We start from the raw sequence: 18,715 nt of genomic DNA, 5'->3' as shown, positions 1-18,715 counted from the left end.
CTGAAACCTCCATCCTGCACCGCTGTTTGCTTTTTCACAAGAGCAGAGGAGAGCGCACCGTTCCCAGGGGCACTACAGTACCGGGTCGATGCTTGGAGTGAACGGAGCAAGCTCCTTTTTCAACTCCTATTGATACAAATCCATTTAATATGTAGTCCTCGCATAGAGGACACATCAGACATTAAACTGATAAGAACAGATACTACACTTGATCTTAGCCAAAAGGCCGAGAAGCGATAACTGTCCACTGGTTCACGTCCGAGGGCCCTTCCTGGCACAATGCGCACTTGTAGCGGTGTTCTTTTTATGGCCATAGTGTCACTTTGCACCTCGGCCCACCCGCTGCACTGAGCACTCTTCAGCCCTTTTAAATGGTATAACTTTACACTACCGCACGCTCCAGCGAGCACCATTCAAGCAACAACTTTGCACTCCAGCTTCGAACATTGGCACAGTCGCAACAAGTAAGGCGACTCTACTCAGAGAAGTCACTCTGCACAGTAACAAGATTTCTTTTGCACAGACAGAAAGGGCTTCATCCGCAAAGGTAAAGCCTGCCAAAAATAGAAACAACTCATTAGTGCTGCTCAACGTTGTACTTTGCAGTAAAAGAAAGAGCAAATCTAAAGATTCAGGAATCCGAGAATAAGCTTACTTCCATGAGTTCTTCACGATTTCGGATTTTGCTATAAAATGAATTCCTTCACTCAAACTAAATTAAAACTGCTAAACCGCTAATCTGTTACATGCAAGGCAGATGTCAAATTCACCGAAATAGGATCTAAGGGTATTTGGCCAATCGAGCTGTAGCAGCTTCGGTAAAAGAGTATAAGTTGAAGAGTTTGTGAATAAAGGTGTGCACACACATAGTGAGTTGTAGGAAAATAGGCAGGGAGCAATGCCGGCTGGGGTATAGGTTCTTGTATGTTGTCTGACTGTTTGATTTGAATGTGTTGTGTAAGTGTCCTGTTGAATGTTACATGTTTGGGCTTTGACACGCTTCACTGTGGTTGTTAACTGTGTGGTGTGTCCTGAAATGTTATATGTTTGGGCTGTGTGACATGCTTAATGCTTTTCAGTAGCAACCCACTTATTCATATATAGCAACTGACAACATAAGAAGTCCGGACATACTTTGATAGTAGTTGTAGAAGTATCCTTATTGATAATAGATAAACTAATTCATAGTGATAGAACAGTAGATGAACAGGTGCCTGCACATGTCTCATGAAAATAAAATGGGTGTATGATTGCTGACGGCAGAGCAATACTGCCAAACTTATGAGTTCTTGTGGCAAACTTGATTCAGTGTCTTGACGTGTATACGCTGTTTCGCTGACTTGTCACAAGAAACAAAGTGTGTTTGATAAGATCCGACCATTTTATTACGGGAGGATCAGTATATATGGATTCTGATGTGACTGATAAACTCATTCGTATCTTAAGCATAATCTAATACGTGAGACAACGCCCTGGCACACAATCAAAAAAAAAAAAAGAGAGAGCGGTTTTGTGTCCCCACAGTCCATAATGTAGAAAAGAGAGAAAAAAGCCTTTCTGATTTGTTGTGTGTGCTCACAGTGCAGAGTGTAGAGAAAAGAGAGAAAAGAAAGCCGTTTTGGTGTCACGGGTGTTGTGACTTACACACACACATTTCTGAATTGAGAAAGGAAATTATTTTAGAGGAAGCACTAGAGTTTAGATCCCACATTTGTTGATAGGCATTCATTTAATTTTTCTTTTAATCAGTTTTAAAGTGAATACTAACTGAGAAATGAAAAAGGTGAAGAGTTTAGAAGCTTGGTTCAAGAGCAAAACTTGGTTTATGATCAGCTGAGTCTCTAAACAGAACAGCAAAGGGCTTCATCGAACATTTAAAAAAGATTCAGATTGTTAGAATATCCAGAATTTATAGGAATGGTGGTGATTACTCTTATTTTCTAGAATGGAAATAACTGCACCATGTCTGTTTTATGAATTTAAGGGGCTAAAAAGTTTTGTTCTCGTTTTTCTATGATTAACCGAATGTATGTGAGAGTCCAAACAGACAGAAGGGTTACGGCCGAGCGCTGGACCTTCCAAAAAAGATGAGACAGGCTGGACCCGTGCCATACTAGTTAAGGCCTGCCTGTGGATTACAGGTTCTTTAAACTCTCACACACACAAACTCACACACGTTCGCACACATACACCCATACACACACACATTCTTGAACTTGCTGCAAGATTAAACCTTTGCATTAACTGACTCCAGCAACTCTGAGTCTCATTGAGAGACTTTTCTCAACAATTGGGTCCTCAAACCAGATCTCAACGTTTTTTCCGCTGTCCAGGGTCGGAGCTGAAACTGTGCACGGGGGAGTCCAGTACTCCTAATGAAAGACCCCCTGCTGAATTGCGGTAATTAGGGGCCAGTGTCCACTGAAAGGGGAAAAAGGGACGAGATCGTACTTTTGAATCAATGGCCAGAAGCCATTGGCAGTGCAGGCATCAACAATAATGGTGTTATTTCACCCATTAACACTTAAGGTACCTCATGCAGTGGCTGTGATATGGTTACTTAACAAAATATCTTTACCAGACATCTCTCCTACATAACAGTTCTTCTTTCACAGCCACACCTTGTTGTCGAGAGATGTGCTACACTTAATCCATCCACACTGCTACCTACCCCACAGATGGAAAGCCTCATGATTGCATGTCAGAAATAACCATCAGTGTTTTACCCAGGCCAGACTTAACTGATATACATTATGAAAATGCAGAAATAACTATATTTATTCAACAGATCAAAGAAAAAAACCCTGATGGCACAAATGCTACAGGATTTGCAGTAGTAACAGAAACTGAAGTTTTCTTAAAACAACCACTACCAAAAAATTACTCTGTTCAAGCAGTCGAATTGGTAGCTTTAACTGAAGCTTGTAAATTAAATAACAAAAAGGTTGTTAACGTTTACACTGACAGTCAGTATGCCTTCTCAACTGTACATGTGTTAACACAGCATTAGAAAAACAGGTATGTTGACATCCACAGCTAAATGTATAAACTACAAATATTTTAGCATTATTAGATGTTATTCAATTGCCATCTACAATAGACTCGTATGAATGACCGGAAGGAAAACCATACTGCCAAAGAATTTGTTTAAATATGCTGCAGTATTGAGCCACGGACCATGTCATGTCTCAACAGGAGGGATGGAAGCAATAATGAACCAGGTTTTTACAGCATATGGTTTTACTAATTATTAAAAAAATTTTTTTAGAATAAATAAATGAATAAAGTTTTGTCTAGCAGGTCAAATATGTGCAAAATACATTCCACAGGGCAATCTAAGACCAAAACGAAGATAATTCCCTAAGCCAGTGTATCTTTTTCAACATATTTGTTTGGATTTCATTATTTCATTATTTTGTAGATTTCATTGAACTAAATTAATGTTAAGGGAAACGATTCTGCTCAGTGACAACAGAGGTTTTTACCAAATGGTCTGAAATATTTCCATGTGCACAAGCAGATGCACTCTCAGTAGCAAAATCACGCGTAAAATAACTCATTTCTAGATTTGAAATTCCTGAAAAGATCTTCAGTGATAATTTGACACACTTTGTAAACAATGTCATCTCACTGATGGCAAAGAACTTAAAATAGACCTTAGAAACCACTGTGATATAGAAGGTTTCGCTAACACATTGGAATTGTTTTACTATTTACATATGCATGTGCAGTGAAGAATTGCTTGCTGCTGATAAATGCAAAGAAGAACAGCTTACACATAAATGCTCACATATAGGCTGCTGAATGCAATGAAGACCTGCTTATCCAGTAAAGTTCAATGTCAATGTGTAATATCCAATTAGGATTTGCAAAACAGTGAAGTTAAACAATGAATGGGTCCATAGTCGGTATGAGAAGACTACAGGAATATTTACCTGGGTGTACGTTCAAACAGAGATGAGAAAATTGCGATAAATTATTGTTTGTTTGTTTGTTAGTATGTATATGAATGTTATGTGTATAAACTGTGTTGAGTTGTAGTTACTCAGTAGTGTCTCAGTGAAACAACCGACGGGGGAAGCCTTGCGGTGACAACAAAAGCAGTGTTTTACTGATCAGTCAAGTTGCTCCAGTGTACTCCATACAAACTGGTTGGCTACTGAAGGGATAGAAAATGGGGAATACTTGTTTTAAAGCAAACAAGGAATTAGATGGGAAAAATACATGTTTTAACGGGACCCAGACAATATTAAATACTCAGACAGATGGGAGAAGAAGTGTAGTTTTGTAGGAAATCACAAAATTATTACATAAAATGAGTGAAATCAATTGAAGAATGCCTTTCTGAAGAGCTGTTTACCACAGATGAGCAGCTTTGCGACCAAGCACATTGTAGATCGCTTTACTGCCAAAATGATCTAGTTTAATGGATTGGTTTAGACATTTATAACAGCATTTTAAGAACAAAGAGAGAAACAAAAAGGGACAACGCTTCATGGTGGAAGGTGATGTATAAATAACTGTGTATATGATGAAGGAGAGACCATTTGAGCAGCACAGCCATTTCGCAGCACAGGGACAGCAGTCCAAGTTAAAGGATCTCCCATGTGGTATCACCTGTCACACTGTGTCAAGGCATCAAAAGAAGAAAAAATCACCAAACTCAAGGACAAAGAGACGAAGACTCCGGTGAACGAAGAGAGAGGACTTACAAACCAGAAATACAAAAGGATGCTCGATATCAAGATCCAGAAGAAGAGGCTAACAATGCCACGAACACTTACGATGCTGGGAATGATGCCAGCAATGAACAGAGAAGAAGATTCAGTGTCATCAATCTGCAACACGTGCCTCTAATGAGGGGGTGAATATAGAATCCTCAATGATTACAACGTCTCTGGGAACTGTGACAACAACAAGGTTTAAACCATTTTGATATATATTGTAACCTATTGGCTAAGGAATAGTGCTGAAAATGAGGTAAATCTAATCCACCACTGTCCTTGGTCTTCTGTAGGGTTTTTAAACTAATACGTGGTGGTTTGTTTTTCCACAGAAATTTGGAGATGCATGAATCTAGTGACTTAAACCAAGTAGCAGATAGTTTTATGGGGATCATTGAGAACAAATAGTTAACTTTTGGTAGTATCATCATTTTACTGGTTGTAACTCTCCCCATAAGTGATATAGGTAAGGACTTCCAACGAGAGAGATCGTCCTCTACTCTCTTTACTAATTGCACATAATCCATCTGTACTTATCAGTTTAATATGTGATATGTCTATGCAAGGACTACATATTAAATGGATTTTTATCAATAGGAGTTGAAAAAGGAGCTTGCTCCGTTCACTCCAAGCATCGACCCGGTACTGCAGTGCCGCTGGGAACGGTGCGCTCTCCTCTGCTCTTGTGAAAAAGCTAACAGCGGTGCAGGATGGAAGTTTCTTTTAGTCTGCTGAGAAAAGAGAGTGAATGCGAAGTAGACTTTAACACGGCTCTGGGAGCGAGCCGAGTGCGGGCTAACCAGGAGAAATGCTTGAAAGAAACGCGACACCGAATGAGCGGTCAGAACAAAGCCTCAATACGGTGTTCCTGTGGTGTTTTTATAAAATGCGGTGAAAATAAAGGTGTGAATGCCCCATAGAAAACTAAAAGGTGGAGCGGAAGGAAGTGTTCGGCTGCAAGAAGGTGTGAATGTCCGACTATATTTGGTGAAAAGCAGGTGAAGCAAGGTCTGAATGCCCAACCTTACATCATCAAAAGCGAGATCAGAGGTTTTTGGCTGCAAGAAGGCCATAGTTTGCCAAAAGCGGGTAAGGTGCGAATGACCGACTAAATATCAACAAAAGTGGGGGCGGAGGTCTTCGGATGCAAGTGGGTGTGAATATCCCACCATACAAGTATGGTGGAGAGGAAGCTGTGAATGGCCGACCATAGTTTGCAAAAAGCGGGTGAGAAAAGGTGCGAATGTCCAACCATACATGATCGAAACAGGGTGTTTGGCTGCGACAAGGTGTGAATGTCCACCCATAATTAATGAAAAGCGGGCAACAAGTAGGTTCGAATGCCATACCATACATCATCAAAAGCAGGAGTGGATGTGTTCGGCTACAAGAAGGTTTGAATGTCCGAGCATAGTTTGTAAAAAGCGGGTAAGAAAAGGTTCGAATGCCCGAACATACACCATCAAAAGAGGGAGCGGAGGTGTTCCGCTTTAAGACGGTGTGAATGTCCGACCATAGTTGGTAAAAAGTGGGTATGAAAAGGTGCGAATGCCCAAATTCGGCTGCAAAAAACTGTGTTCGGCTGCAAAAAGGTGTGAATGTTCGACTAAAGTTTGTAAAAAGCGGGTAAGACAAGGTGCGAATGCCTGACAATGTATGATCAAAAGCGGGAGCGGAGGTGTTCAGCTGCAAGAAGGTCTAAATGTCCATAATTAATTGCTAGAAAACATGAAAGAAAATTTTCGAAAATCAATCCGCACATGATCATAAGTGGGAGAGGAGGTGTTCAGCTGCAAGAAGGTGTGAATATCCTACCATAATTGCTGAAAAATGTGTTAGAAACGGTAAGAATCCCGGACCATACCTCATCAAAAGCTAGAGAGGTGGTGTTCGGCTACAAGTAGGTGTGAATGTCTGACTAAAGTTCAAATATATTAACAAAAGCGGGAGGAGAGGTCTTCGGATGAGTGGTTGAGAATTTCCAACCATAATCTATAAAATGCGGTGAAAAAAAAGGTGTGATAGAAACCTAAAAGGTGGAGCGGAAGTGTTCGGCTGCAAGAAAGTGTGAATGTCCATCTATAGTTGGTGAAAAGCAGGAAAAGCAAGGTCTGAATGCCCAATCTTACATCATCAAAAGCGAGATCAGAGGTGTTTGGCGGCAAGAAAACGGGTAAGGTGTGAATGACCAACTAAATATCAACAAAAGTGGGGGCGGAGATCTTCGGATGCAAGTGGGTGTGAATATCCCACCATACAAGTATGGTGGAGAGGAAGCTGTGAATGGCCGACCATAGTTTGCAAAAAGCGGGTGAGAAAAGGTGCGAATGTCCAACCATACATGATCAAAACAGGGAGCGGAGGTGTTTGGCTGTGACAAGGTGTGAATGTCCACCCATAATTAATGAAAAGCGGGCAACAAGTAGGTTCGAATGCCCAACCATACATCAACAAAAGCAGGAGTAGATGTGTTTGGCTACAAGAAGGTTTGAATGTCCGAGCATAGTTTGTAAAAAGCGGGTAAGAAAAGGTGCGAATGCCCGACAAAGTATGATCAAAAGAGGGAGTGGAGGTTTTCGGCTACAAGAAGGTTTGAATGTACGACCATAGTTGGTAAAAAGTGGGTAAGAAAAGGTTCGAATGCCCGAATATATACCATCAAAAGCGGAAGCGGAGGTGTTCGGCTGCAAGAAGGTGTGAACGTCCGACCAAAGTTTGTAAAAAGCAGTTAAGAAAAGGTTCGAATATCCAACCAAACATAATCAAAAGTGGGAGCAGAGCTGTTCGACTGCAAGTAGGTGTGAATATCCACACATAATTCCTGAAAAATGGGTAAGAAAAGGTGCGCATGCCCAACCATACATCATCAAAAGAAGAAGTGGATGCGTTCTGCTACAAGAAGGTTTGAATGTCCAACCATAGTTTGTAAAAAGCGGGTAAGAAAAAGTTTGAATGCCCGAACATACACCATCAAAAGAGGGAGCGGAGGTGTTCCGCTGTAAGATGCTGCGAATGTCCGACCATAGTTGGTAAAAAGCGGGTAAGAAAAGGTTAAAAAACCGGACTGTACACAATCAATAGCGGGAGCGGAGTTGTTTGGCTACAAGAAGGTGTGAAAGTCCGACCATGGTTTGTAAAAAGCGGGTAAGACAAGGTGCGAATGCCCGACAATGTATGATCAAAAGAGGGAGCGGAGTTGTTCGGCTGCAAGGTCTGAATTTCCAACCATAATTTGTAAACACCGTTGAAGAAAAGGCTCGAAAGCCCGACTATACACCATCAAAAGCGGGAGCGGAGGTGTTCAGCTGCAAGAAGGTCTGAATGTCCACCAATAATTACTGAAAAATGGGTAAGAAAAGGTGTGAATGCCCAACTATACATCATCACAAGCAGAAGTGGATGTGTTCGGCCACAAGAAGGTTTAAATGTCCGACCATAGTTTGTAAAAGGCGGGTAAGAAAAGGTTCGAATGCCCGAACATACACAATCAAAAGAGGGAGCGGAGGTGTTTCACTGCAAGAAGGTGTGAATGTCCGAGCATAGTTTGTAAAAAGTGGGTAAGAAAAGGTTCGAATGCCAGAACATACACCATCAAAAGAGGGAGCGGAGGTGTTCCGCTGTAAGAAGGTGTGAATGTCCGACCATAGTTGGTAAAAAGCGGGTAAGAAAAGGCTAAAATACCCAACTCTACACAATCAATAGCGGGAGCGGAGTTGTTCGGCTAAAAGAAGGTATGAAAGTCCGACCATGGTTTGTAAAAAGCGGGTAAGAAAAGGTTCGAATGCCAAAATATACACCATCAAAAGCGGAAGCCGAGGTGTTCGGCTGCAAGTAGGTGTGAATGTCAGATCATAATTTGTAAAAAGCTGATGAGAAAGGTGTGAATGACCGACAATAATTGCTGAAAAATGTGTTAGAAAAGAATGCCGGACCATTCATCATCAAAAGCCGGAGAAGAGGTGTTCGGCTGCAAGAAGCTGTGAATGTCCAGCCATAATAACTCAAAAACGGGTAAGAAAAGGTAGTATTGCCAGACCATAAATGATCAAAACAGGGAGCGGAGGTGTTCCGCTGTAAGAAGGTGTGAATGTCCCACTAAAATTGGTAAAAAGCGGGTAAGAAAAGGTTAAAATACCCGACTGTACACAATCAATAGCGGGAGCGGAGTTGTTTGGCTACTAAAAGGTGTGAAAGTCCGACCATGGTTTGTAAAAAGCGGGTAAGAAAAGGTGCGAATGCCCGACAATGTATGATCAAAAGAGGGAACGGAGGTTTTCGGCTGCAAGAAGGTCTAAATGTCCAACCATAATTTGTAAAAACAGGGGAAGAAAAGGCTCGGAAGCCCGACTATACACCATCAAAAGCGGGAGCGGAGGTGTTCAGCTGCAAGAAGGTCTGAATGTCCATCAATAATTGCTAGAAAACATGAAAAAAAATGTTCGAATATCCAACCGCACATGATCATAAGTGGGAGAGGAGGTGTTCAGCTGCAAGAAGGTGTGAATGTCCACCCATAATTCCTCAAAAATGGGTAAAAAAAAAGGTGCGAATGCCCAACCATACATCATCAAAAGCAGGACTGGATGTGTTCGGCTACAAGAAGGTTTGAATGTCCGAGCATAGTTTGTAAAAAGCGGGTAAGAAAAGGTTCGAATGCCCGAACCTACACCATCAAAAGAGGGAGCGGAGGTGTTCCGCCATAAGAAGGTGTGAATGTCCGACCGTAGTTGGTAAAAAGCGGGTAAGAAAAGGTTCAAATACCCGACTGTACACAATCAATAGCGGGAAGGGATGTGTTCGGCTACAAGAAAGTGTGAAAGTCCAACCATGTTTTGTAAAAAGTGGTTAAGAAAAGGTGCGAATGCCCGACAATGTATGATCAAAAGAGGGAGCGGAGGTTTTCGGCTGCAAGAAGGTCTGAATGTCCAACCATAATTTGTAAATACCGGGGAAGAAAAGGCTCGAAAGCCCAACTATACACCATCAAAAGCGGGAGCAGAGGTGTTCAGCTGCAAGAAGGTCTCAATGTCCATCAATAATTGCTAGAAAACATGAAAGAAAATTTTTCGAATATCAAACCGCACATGATCATATGCGGGAGAGGAGGTGTTCAGCTGTAAGATGGTGTGAATGTCCACCCATAATTCCTGAAAAATCGGTAAAAAAAGGTGCGAATGCCCAACCATACAACATCAAAAGCAGGTGTGAATGTCATCATAATTTGCAAAAACCTGATGAGAAATGGTGAGAATGCCCGACTATACACCATCAAATGCGGGAGCGGAGGTGTTCGGCTGTGAGTAGGTGTGAATGTCCGACCATACTTGCTGAAAAATATGACAAAGCAGTTTTCACTTGGTTTGAGTGAAGGAATTCATTTTATATCAAAATCCGAAATTGTGTAGAACTGGTGAAAAGAAGCTTATTCTCGGATTCCTAAAGGTTTAGTGTTGTTCTTTGGTATACTGCAAAGTAATACTTTCTATTTTGTTGAAACCCATTCAGACATGGATAAATATGAAGGACAAAGCAGTTTTAACTTGGTTTGAGTGAAGGAATTAATTTTATATCAAAATCCGAAATTGTGTAGAACTGGTGATAAGAAGCTTATTCTCGGATTCCTAAAGGTTTAGTGTTGTTCTTTGGTATACTGTAAAGTAATACTTTCTTTTTTGTTGAAACCTATTCAGACATGGATAAATATTAAGGACAAAGCAGTTTTAACTTGGTTTGAGTGAAGGAATTCATTTTATATCAAAATCTGAAATTGTGTAGAACTGGTGATAAGAAGCTTATTCTCGGATTCCTAAAGGTTTAGTGATGTTCTTTGGTATACTGCAAAGTAATACTTTCTTTTTTGTTGAAACCTATTCAGACATGGATAAATATTAAGGACAAAGCAGTTTTAACTTGGTTTGAGTGAAGGAATTCATTTTATATCAAAATCCGAAATTGTGTAGAACTGGTGATAAGAAGCTTATTCTCGGATTCCTAAAGGTTTAGTGTTGTTCTTTGGTATACTGCAAATTAATACTTTCTTTTTTGTTGAAACCTATTCAGACATGGATAAATATGAAGGACAAAGCAGTTTTAACTTGGTTTGAGTGAAGGAATTCATTTTATATCAAAATCCGAAATTGTGTAGAACTGGTGATAAGAAGCTTATTCTCGGATTCCTGAAAAGGTTTAGAGTTGTTCTTTCCTATCCTGCAAAGTACAACGTTCTTTTTTGTTTAAAGCTATTATGACATGGATAAATATGAAGGACAAAGCAGTTTTAACTTAATCGGTTTCAACAAAATAGAAAGTATTACTTTGCAGTATACTAAAGAACAACACTAAACCTTTAGGAATCCGAGAATAAACTTATTTCCACGAGTTCTACACAATTTCGGATTTTGATATAAAATGAATTCCTTCACTCAAACCAAGTTAAAACTGCTTTGTCCTTGATATTTATCCATGTCTGAATCGGTTTCAACAAAATAAAAAGTATTACTTTGCAGTATACCAAAGAACAACACTAAACCTTTAGGAATCCGAGAATAAACTTATTTCCACGAGTTCTACACAATTTCGGATTTTGATATAAAATGAAATCCTTCACTCAAACCAAGTGAACACTGCTTTGTCATATTTTTCAGCAAGTATGGTCGGACATTCACACCTACTCACAGCCGAACACCTCCGCTCCCGCATTTGATGGTGTATAGTCGGGCATTCTCACCATTTCTCATCAGGTTTTTGCAAATTGTGATCTGACATTCACACCTGCTTTTGATGATGTATGGTTGGGCATTCGCACCTTTTTTTTTACCCATTTTTGAGGAATTATGGGTGGACATTCACACCTTCTCGCAGCTAAACACCTCCGCTCCCACTTATGATCATGTGCGGTTTGATATTCGAAAATTTTCTTTCATGTTTTCTAGCAATTATTGATGGACATTCAGACCTTCTTGCAGCTGAACCCCTCTGCTCCCGCTTTTGATGGTGTATAGTTGGGCTTTCAAGCCTTTTCTTCCCCAGTTTTTACAAATTATGGTTGGACATTCAGACCTTCTTTTAGCCGAAAACCTCCGCTCCCTCTTTTGATCATACATTGTCGGGCATTCGCACCTTTTCTTACCCGCTTTTTACAATACATGGTCGGACTTTCACACCTTCTTGTAGCCGAACACATTCGCTCCCGCTATTGATTGTGTGCAGTCGGGTATTTTAACCTTTTCTTACCCACTTTTTACCAACTACGGTCGGACATTCACACCTTCTTATGGCGGAACACCTCCGCTCCCTCTTTTGATGGTGTATGTTTGGGCATTCGAACCTTTTCTTACCCGCTTTTTACAAACTATGGTCGGACATTCAAACCTTCTTGTATCCGAACACATCCAGTTCTGCTTTTGAGGATGTATGGTCGGACTTTCACACCTTTTAGTAGCCAAACAACTCCGCTCCCGCTATTGATTGTGTACAGTCGGGTATTTTAACCTTTTCTTACCCGCTTTTTACCAATTATGGTCGGACATTCACACCTTCTTACAGCGGAACACCTCCGCTCGCTGTTTTGATCATTTATGGTCTGGCAATACTACCTTTTCTTACCCGTTTTTGAGTAATTATGGCTGGACATTCACAGCTTCTTGCATCCGAACACCTCTTCTCTGCTTTTGATGATGAATAGTCCGGCATTCTTACCTTTTCTAACACATTTTTCAGTAATTATTGTCGGTCATTCACACCTTTCTCATCAGCTTTTTGCAAATTATGATCTGACATTCACACCTACTTGCAGCCGAACACCTCGGCTTCCGTTTTTGATGGTGTATATTTTGGCATTCGAACCTTTTCTTACCCACTTTTTACAAACTATGCTCGGACATTCACACCTTCTTGCAGCGAAACCCCTCCGCTCCCTCTTTTGATTGTGTATGTTCGGGCATTCGAACCTTTTCTTACCCGCTTTTTACAAACTATGGTCGGACATTCAAACCTTCTTGTGGCCGAACACATCCACTTCTGCTTTTGATGATGTATAGTTGGGCATTCACACCTTTTCTTACCCATTTTTCAGTAATTATTGGTGGACATTCAGACCTTCTTGCAGCTGAACCCCTCTGCTCCCGCTTTTGATGGTGTATAGTCGGGCTTTCGAGGCTTTTCTTCAACGGTGTTTACAAATTATGGTTGGAAATTCAGACCTTGCAGCCGAACACCTCCGCTCCCTCTTTTGATCATACTTTGTCGGGCATTCGCACCTTGTCTTACCCGCGTTTTACAAACCATGGTCGGACTTTCACACCTTCTTGTAGCCGAACAACTCCGCTCCCGCTATTGATTGTGTACAGTCGGGTATTTTAACCTTTTCTTACCCGTTTTTTACCAATTATGGTCGGACTTTCACACCGTCTTACAGCGGAACACCTCCGCTCCCTCTTTTGATGGTGTATGTTCGGGCATTCGAACTTTTTCTTACCCACTTTTTACAAACTATGGTCGGACATTCAAACCTTCTTGTAGCAGAACACATCCACTTCTTCTTTTGATGATGTATGGTTGGGCATTCGCACCTTTTCTTACCCATTTTTCAGGAATTATGGGTAGACATTCACACCTATTTGCAGTCGAACAGCTCTGCTCCAACTTTTGATTATGTTTGGTTGGATATTCGAACCTTTTCTTAACTGCTTTTTACAAACGTTTGTCGGACGTTCACACCTTCTTGCAGCCGAACACCTCCGTTTCCGCTTTTGATGGTATATATTCGGGCATTCGAACCTTTTCTTACCCGCTTTTTACCAACTATGGTCGGACATTCGCACCATCTTACAGCGGAACACCTCCGCTCCCTCTTTTGATGGTGTATTTTCGGGCATTCGCACCTTTTCTTACCCGCTTTTTACAAACTATGGTCGGACATTCAAACCTTCTTGTAGCAGAACACATCCACTTCTTCTTTTGATGATGTATGGTTGGGCATTCGCACCTTTTCTTACCCGCTTTTTACAAACTATGCTCGGACATTCAAACCTTCTTGTAGCCAAACACATCCACTCCTGCTTTTGTTGATGTATGGTTGGGCATTCGAACCTACTTCTTCATTAATTATGGGTGGACATTCACACCTACTTGCAGCCGAACACCTCGGCTTCCGCTTTTGATGGTGTGTATTTTTGCATTCGAACCTTTTCTTACCCGCTTTTTACAAACCATGGTCGGACTTTCACACCTTCTTTTAGCCGAACAACTCCGCTCCCGCTATTGATTGTGTAGAGTCGGGTATTTTAACCTTTTCTTACCCGCTTTTTACCAACTATGGTCGGACATTCACACCTTCTTACAGCGGAAAACCTCCGCTCCCTCTTTTGATGGTGTATGTTCTGGCATTCGAACCTTTTCTTACCCACTTTTTACAAACTATGGTCGGACATTCACACCTTCTTGCAGCGAAACACCTCCGCTCCCTCTTTTGATTGTGTATGTTCGGGCATTCAAACCTTTTCTTACCCGCCTTTTACAAACTATGGTCGGACATTCAAACCTTCTTGTGGCCGAACACATCCACTTCTGCTTGTGATGATGTATAGTTGGGCATTCACACCTTTTCTTATCCATTTCTCAGTAATTATTGGTGGACATTCAGACCTTCTTGCAGCTGAACACCTCTGCTCCCGCTTTTGATGGTGTATAGTCGGGCTTTCGAGGCTTTTCTTCAACGGTGTTTACAAATTATGGTTGGAAATTCAGACCTTGCAGCCGAACACCTCCGCTCCCTCTTTTGATCATACATTGTCGGGCATTCGCACCTTGTCTTACCCGCGTTTTACAAACCATGGTCGGACTTTCACACCTTCTTGTAGCCGAACAACTCCGCTCCCGCTATTGATTGTGTACAGTCGGGTATTTTAACCTTTTCTTACCCGCTTTTTACCAATTATGGTCGGACATTCACACCGTCTTACAGCGGAACACCTCCGCTTCCAATTTTGATGGTGTATGTTCGAGCATTCGAACTTTTTCTTACCCACTTTTTACAAGCTATGGTCGGACATTCAAACCTTCTTGTAGCAGAACACATCCACTTCTTCTTTTGATGATGTATGGTTGGGCATTCGCACCTTTTCTTACCCATTTTTCAGGAATTATGGGTGGAAATTCAAACCTACTTGCAGTCGAACAGCTCTGCTCCCACTTTTGATTATGTTTGGTTGGATATTCGAACCTTTTCTTAACTGCTTTTTACAAACTTTGGTCGGACGTTCACACCTTCTTGCAGCCGAACACCTCCGCTTCCGCTTATGATGGTATATACATTGTCGGACATTCGCACCTTGTCTTACCCGCGTTTTACAAACCATGGTCGGACATTCACAGCTTCCTCTCCACCATACTTGTATGGTGGGATATTCACACCCACTTTTATCCGAAGACCTCCGCCCCCACTTTTGTTGATATTTAGTCGGTCATTCACACCTAACCCGTTTTCTTGCAGCCAAACACCTCTGATCTCGCTTTTGATGATGTAAGATTGGGCATTCAGACCTTGCTTTTCCTGCTTTTCACCAACTATAGACGGACATTCACACCTTCTTGCAGCCGAACACTTCCGCTCCACCTTTTAGGTTTCTATCACACCTTTTTTTTCACCGCATTTTATAGATTACGGTTGGAAATTCTCAACCACTCATCCGAAGAGCTCTCCTCCCGCTTTTGTTAATATATTTGAACTTTAGTCAGACATTCACACCTACTTGCAGCCGAACACCACCTCTCTAGCTTTTGATGATGTATGGTCCGGCATTCCTACCGTTTCTAACACATTTTTCAGCAATTATGGTAGGACATTCACACCTTCTTGCAGCTGAACACCTCCTCTCCCACTTATGATCATATGCAGATTGATTTTCGAAAATTTTCTTTCATGTTTTCTAGCAATTAATGATGGACATTTAGACCTTCTTGCAGCTGAATACCTCCGCTCCCGCTTTTGATCATACATTGTCAGGCATTCAAACCTTGTCTTACAAACTTTAGTCAAACATTCACACCTTTTTGCAGCCGAACACAGTTTTTTTCAGCCGATTTTGGGCATTCGAACCTTTTCATACCCACTTTTTACCAACTATGGTCGGACATTCAAACCTTCTTGTAGCCGAACACATCCAGTCCTGCTTTTGATGATGTATATTCAGGCATTTGAACCTTTTCTTACCCGCTTTTTACAAACTATGCTCGGACATTCAAACCTTCTTGTAGCCGAACACATCCACTCCTGCTTTTGATGATGTATGGTTGGGCATTCGAACCTACTTGTTGCCCGCTTTTCATTAATTATGGGTGGACATTCACACCTTGTCGCAGCCAAACACCTCCGCTCCCTGTTTTGATCATGTATGGTTGGACATTCGCACCTTTTCTCACCCGCTTTTTGCAAACTATGGTCGGCCATTCACAGCTTCCTCTCCACCATACTTCTATGGTGGGATATTCACACCCACTTGCATCCGAAGACCTCCGCCCCCACTTTTGTTGATATTTAGTCGGTCATTCGCACCTTACCCACTTTTGGCAAACTATGGCCTTCTTGCAGCCAAAAACCTCTGATCTCGCTTTTGATGATGTAAGGTTGGGCATTCAGACCTTGCTTCACCTGCTTTTCACCAAATATAGTCGGACATTCACACCTTCTTGCAGCCGAACACTTCCGCTCCACCTTTTAGTTTTCTATGGGGCATTCACACCTTTTTTTTCACCGCATTTTATAAAAACACCACAGGAACACCGTATTGAGGCTTTGTTCTGACCGCTCATTCGGTGTCGCGTTTCTTTCAAGCAATTCTCCTGATTAGCCCGCACTCGGCTCGCTCCCAGAACCGTGTTAAAGTCTACTTCGCATTCACTCTCTTTTCTCAGCAGACTAAAAGAAAGTTTCATCTTGGGCTCCCTGAAACTTCCATCCTGCACCGCTGTTTGCTTTTTCACAAGAGCAGAGGAGAGTGCACCGTTCCCAGGGGCACTACAGTACCGGGTCGATGCTTGGAGTGAACGGAGCAAGCTCCTTTTTCAACTCCTATTGATACAAATCCATTTAATATGTAGTCCTCGCATAGAGGACACATCAGACATTAAACTGATAAGAACAGATACTACACTTGATCTTAGCCAAAAGGCCGAGAAGCGATAACTGTCCACTGGTTCACGTCCGAGGGCCCTTCCTGGCACAATGCGCACTTGTAGCGGTGTTCTTTTTATGGCCATAGTGTCACTTTGCACCTCGGCCCACCCGCTGCACTGAGCACTCTTCAGCCCTTTTAAATGGTATAACTTTACACTACCGCACGCTCCAGCGAGCACCATTCAAGCAACAACTTTGCACTCCAGCTTCGAACATTGGCACAGTCGCAACAAGTAAGGCGACTCTACTCAGAGAAGTCACTCTGCACAGTAACAAGATTTCTTTTGCACAGACAGAAAGGGCTTCATCCGCAAAGGTAAAGCCTGCCAAAAATAGAAACAACTCATTAGTGCTGCTCAACGTTGTACTTTGCAGTAAAACAAAGAGCAAATCTAAAGATTCAGGAATCCGAGAATAAGCTTACTTCCATGAGTTCTTCACGATTTCGGATTTTGCTATAAAATGAATTCCTTCACTCAAACTAAATTAAAACTGCTAAACCGCTAATCTGTTACATGCAAGGCAGATGTCAAATTCACCGAAATAGGATCTATTTCGGTGAATAGATCCTAGCAGATCCTTGGCTGCTACAGCCAATCGAGCTGTAGCAGCTTCGGTAAAAGAGTATAAGTTGAAGAGTTTGTGAATAAAGGTGTGCGCACACATAGTGAGTTGTAGGAAAATAGGCAGGGAGCAATGCCGGCTGGGGTATAGGTTCTTGTATGTTGTCTGACTGTTTGATTTGAATGTGTTGTGTAAGTGTCCTGTTGAATGTTACATGTTTGGGCTTTGACACGCTTCACTGTGGTTGTTAACTGTGTGGTGTGTCCTGAAATGTTATATGTTTGGGCTGTGTGACATGCTTAATGCTTTTCAGTAGCAACCCACTTATTCATATATAGCAACTGACAACATAAGAAGTCCGGACATACTTTGATAGTAGTTGTAGAAGTATCCTTATTGATAATAGATAAACTAATTCATAGTGATAGAACAGTAGATGAACAGGTGCCTGCACATGTCTCATGAAAATAAAATGGGTGTATGATTGCTGACGGCAGAGCAATACTGCCAAACTTATGAGTTCTTGTGGCAAACTTGATTCAGTGTCTTGACGTGTATACGCTGTTTCGCTGACTTGTCACAAGAAACAAAGTGTGTTTGATAAGATCCGACCATTCTATTACGGGAGGATCAGTATGTACGGATTCTGATGTGACTGATAAACCCATTCGTATCTTAAGCATAATCTAATACGTGAGACAACGCCCTGGCACACAATCAAAAAAAAAAAGAGAGAGAGCGGTTTTGTGTCCCCACAGTCCATAATGTAGAAAAGAGAGAAAAAAGCCTTTCTGATTTGGTGTGTGTGCTCACAGTGCAGAGTGTAGAGAAAAGAGAGAAAAGAAAGCCGTTTTGGTGTCACGGGTGTTGTGACTTACACACACACATTTCTGAATTGAGAAAGGAAATTATTTTAGAGAAAGCACTAGAGTTTAGATCCCACATTTGTTGATAGGCATTCATTTAATTTTTCTTTTAATCAGTTTTAAAGTGAATACTAACTGAGAAATGAAAAAGGTGAAGAGTTTAGAAGCTTGGTTCAAGAGCAAAACTTGGTTTATGATCAGCTGAGTCTCTAAACAGAACAGCAAAGGGCTTCATCGAACATTTAAAAAAGATTCAGATTGTTAGAATATCCAGAATTTATAGGAATGGTGGTGATTACTCTTATTTTCTAGAATGGAAATAACTGCACCATGTCTGTTTTATGAATTTAAGGGGCTAAAAAGTTTTGTTCTCGTTTTTCTATGAT

At 41.4% G+C, this 18,715-nt stretch overlaps 2 non-coding genes and 1 pseudogene across 2 annotated transcripts; 1 reads left to right on the top strand and 2 right to left on the bottom strand.

Moving 5' to 3' along the window:
• Nucleotides 1-47: 47 nt before the first annotated feature.
• Nucleotides 48-238, bottom strand: LOC140283561 (U2 spliceosomal RNA). The gene has a single exon (XR_011910156.1). It is a non-coding gene; the product is annotated as a U2 spliceosomal RNA (small nuclear RNA).
• A 4,985-nt stretch (nt 239-5,223) lies between these two features.
• On the top strand, nt 5,224-5,400 carry LOC140283398 (U2 spliceosomal RNA; annotated as a pseudogene).
• An 11,315-nt stretch (nt 5,401-16,715) lies between these two features.
• LOC140283364 (U2 spliceosomal RNA) lies at nt 16,716-16,906 on the bottom strand. Its single transcript, XR_011910066.1, has one exon. It is a non-coding gene; the product is annotated as a U2 spliceosomal RNA (small nuclear RNA).
• Between the last annotated feature and the right edge of the window lie 1,809 nt (nt 16,907-18,715).

The sequence above is a fragment of the Leuresthes tenuis genome, unplaced genomic scaffold, assembly GCF_036924035.1.
Source record: "Leuresthes tenuis unplaced genomic scaffold, fLeuTen1.0.hap1 SCAF_23, whole genome shotgun sequence".
In the NCBI taxonomy this organism is placed as follows: domain Eukaryota; kingdom Metazoa; phylum Chordata; class Actinopteri; order Atheriniformes; family Atherinopsidae; genus Leuresthes; species Leuresthes tenuis.
The sequence above is the reverse complement of the archived record's forward strand: the minus strand, read 5'-3'. Positions and strand labels throughout refer to the sequence as shown.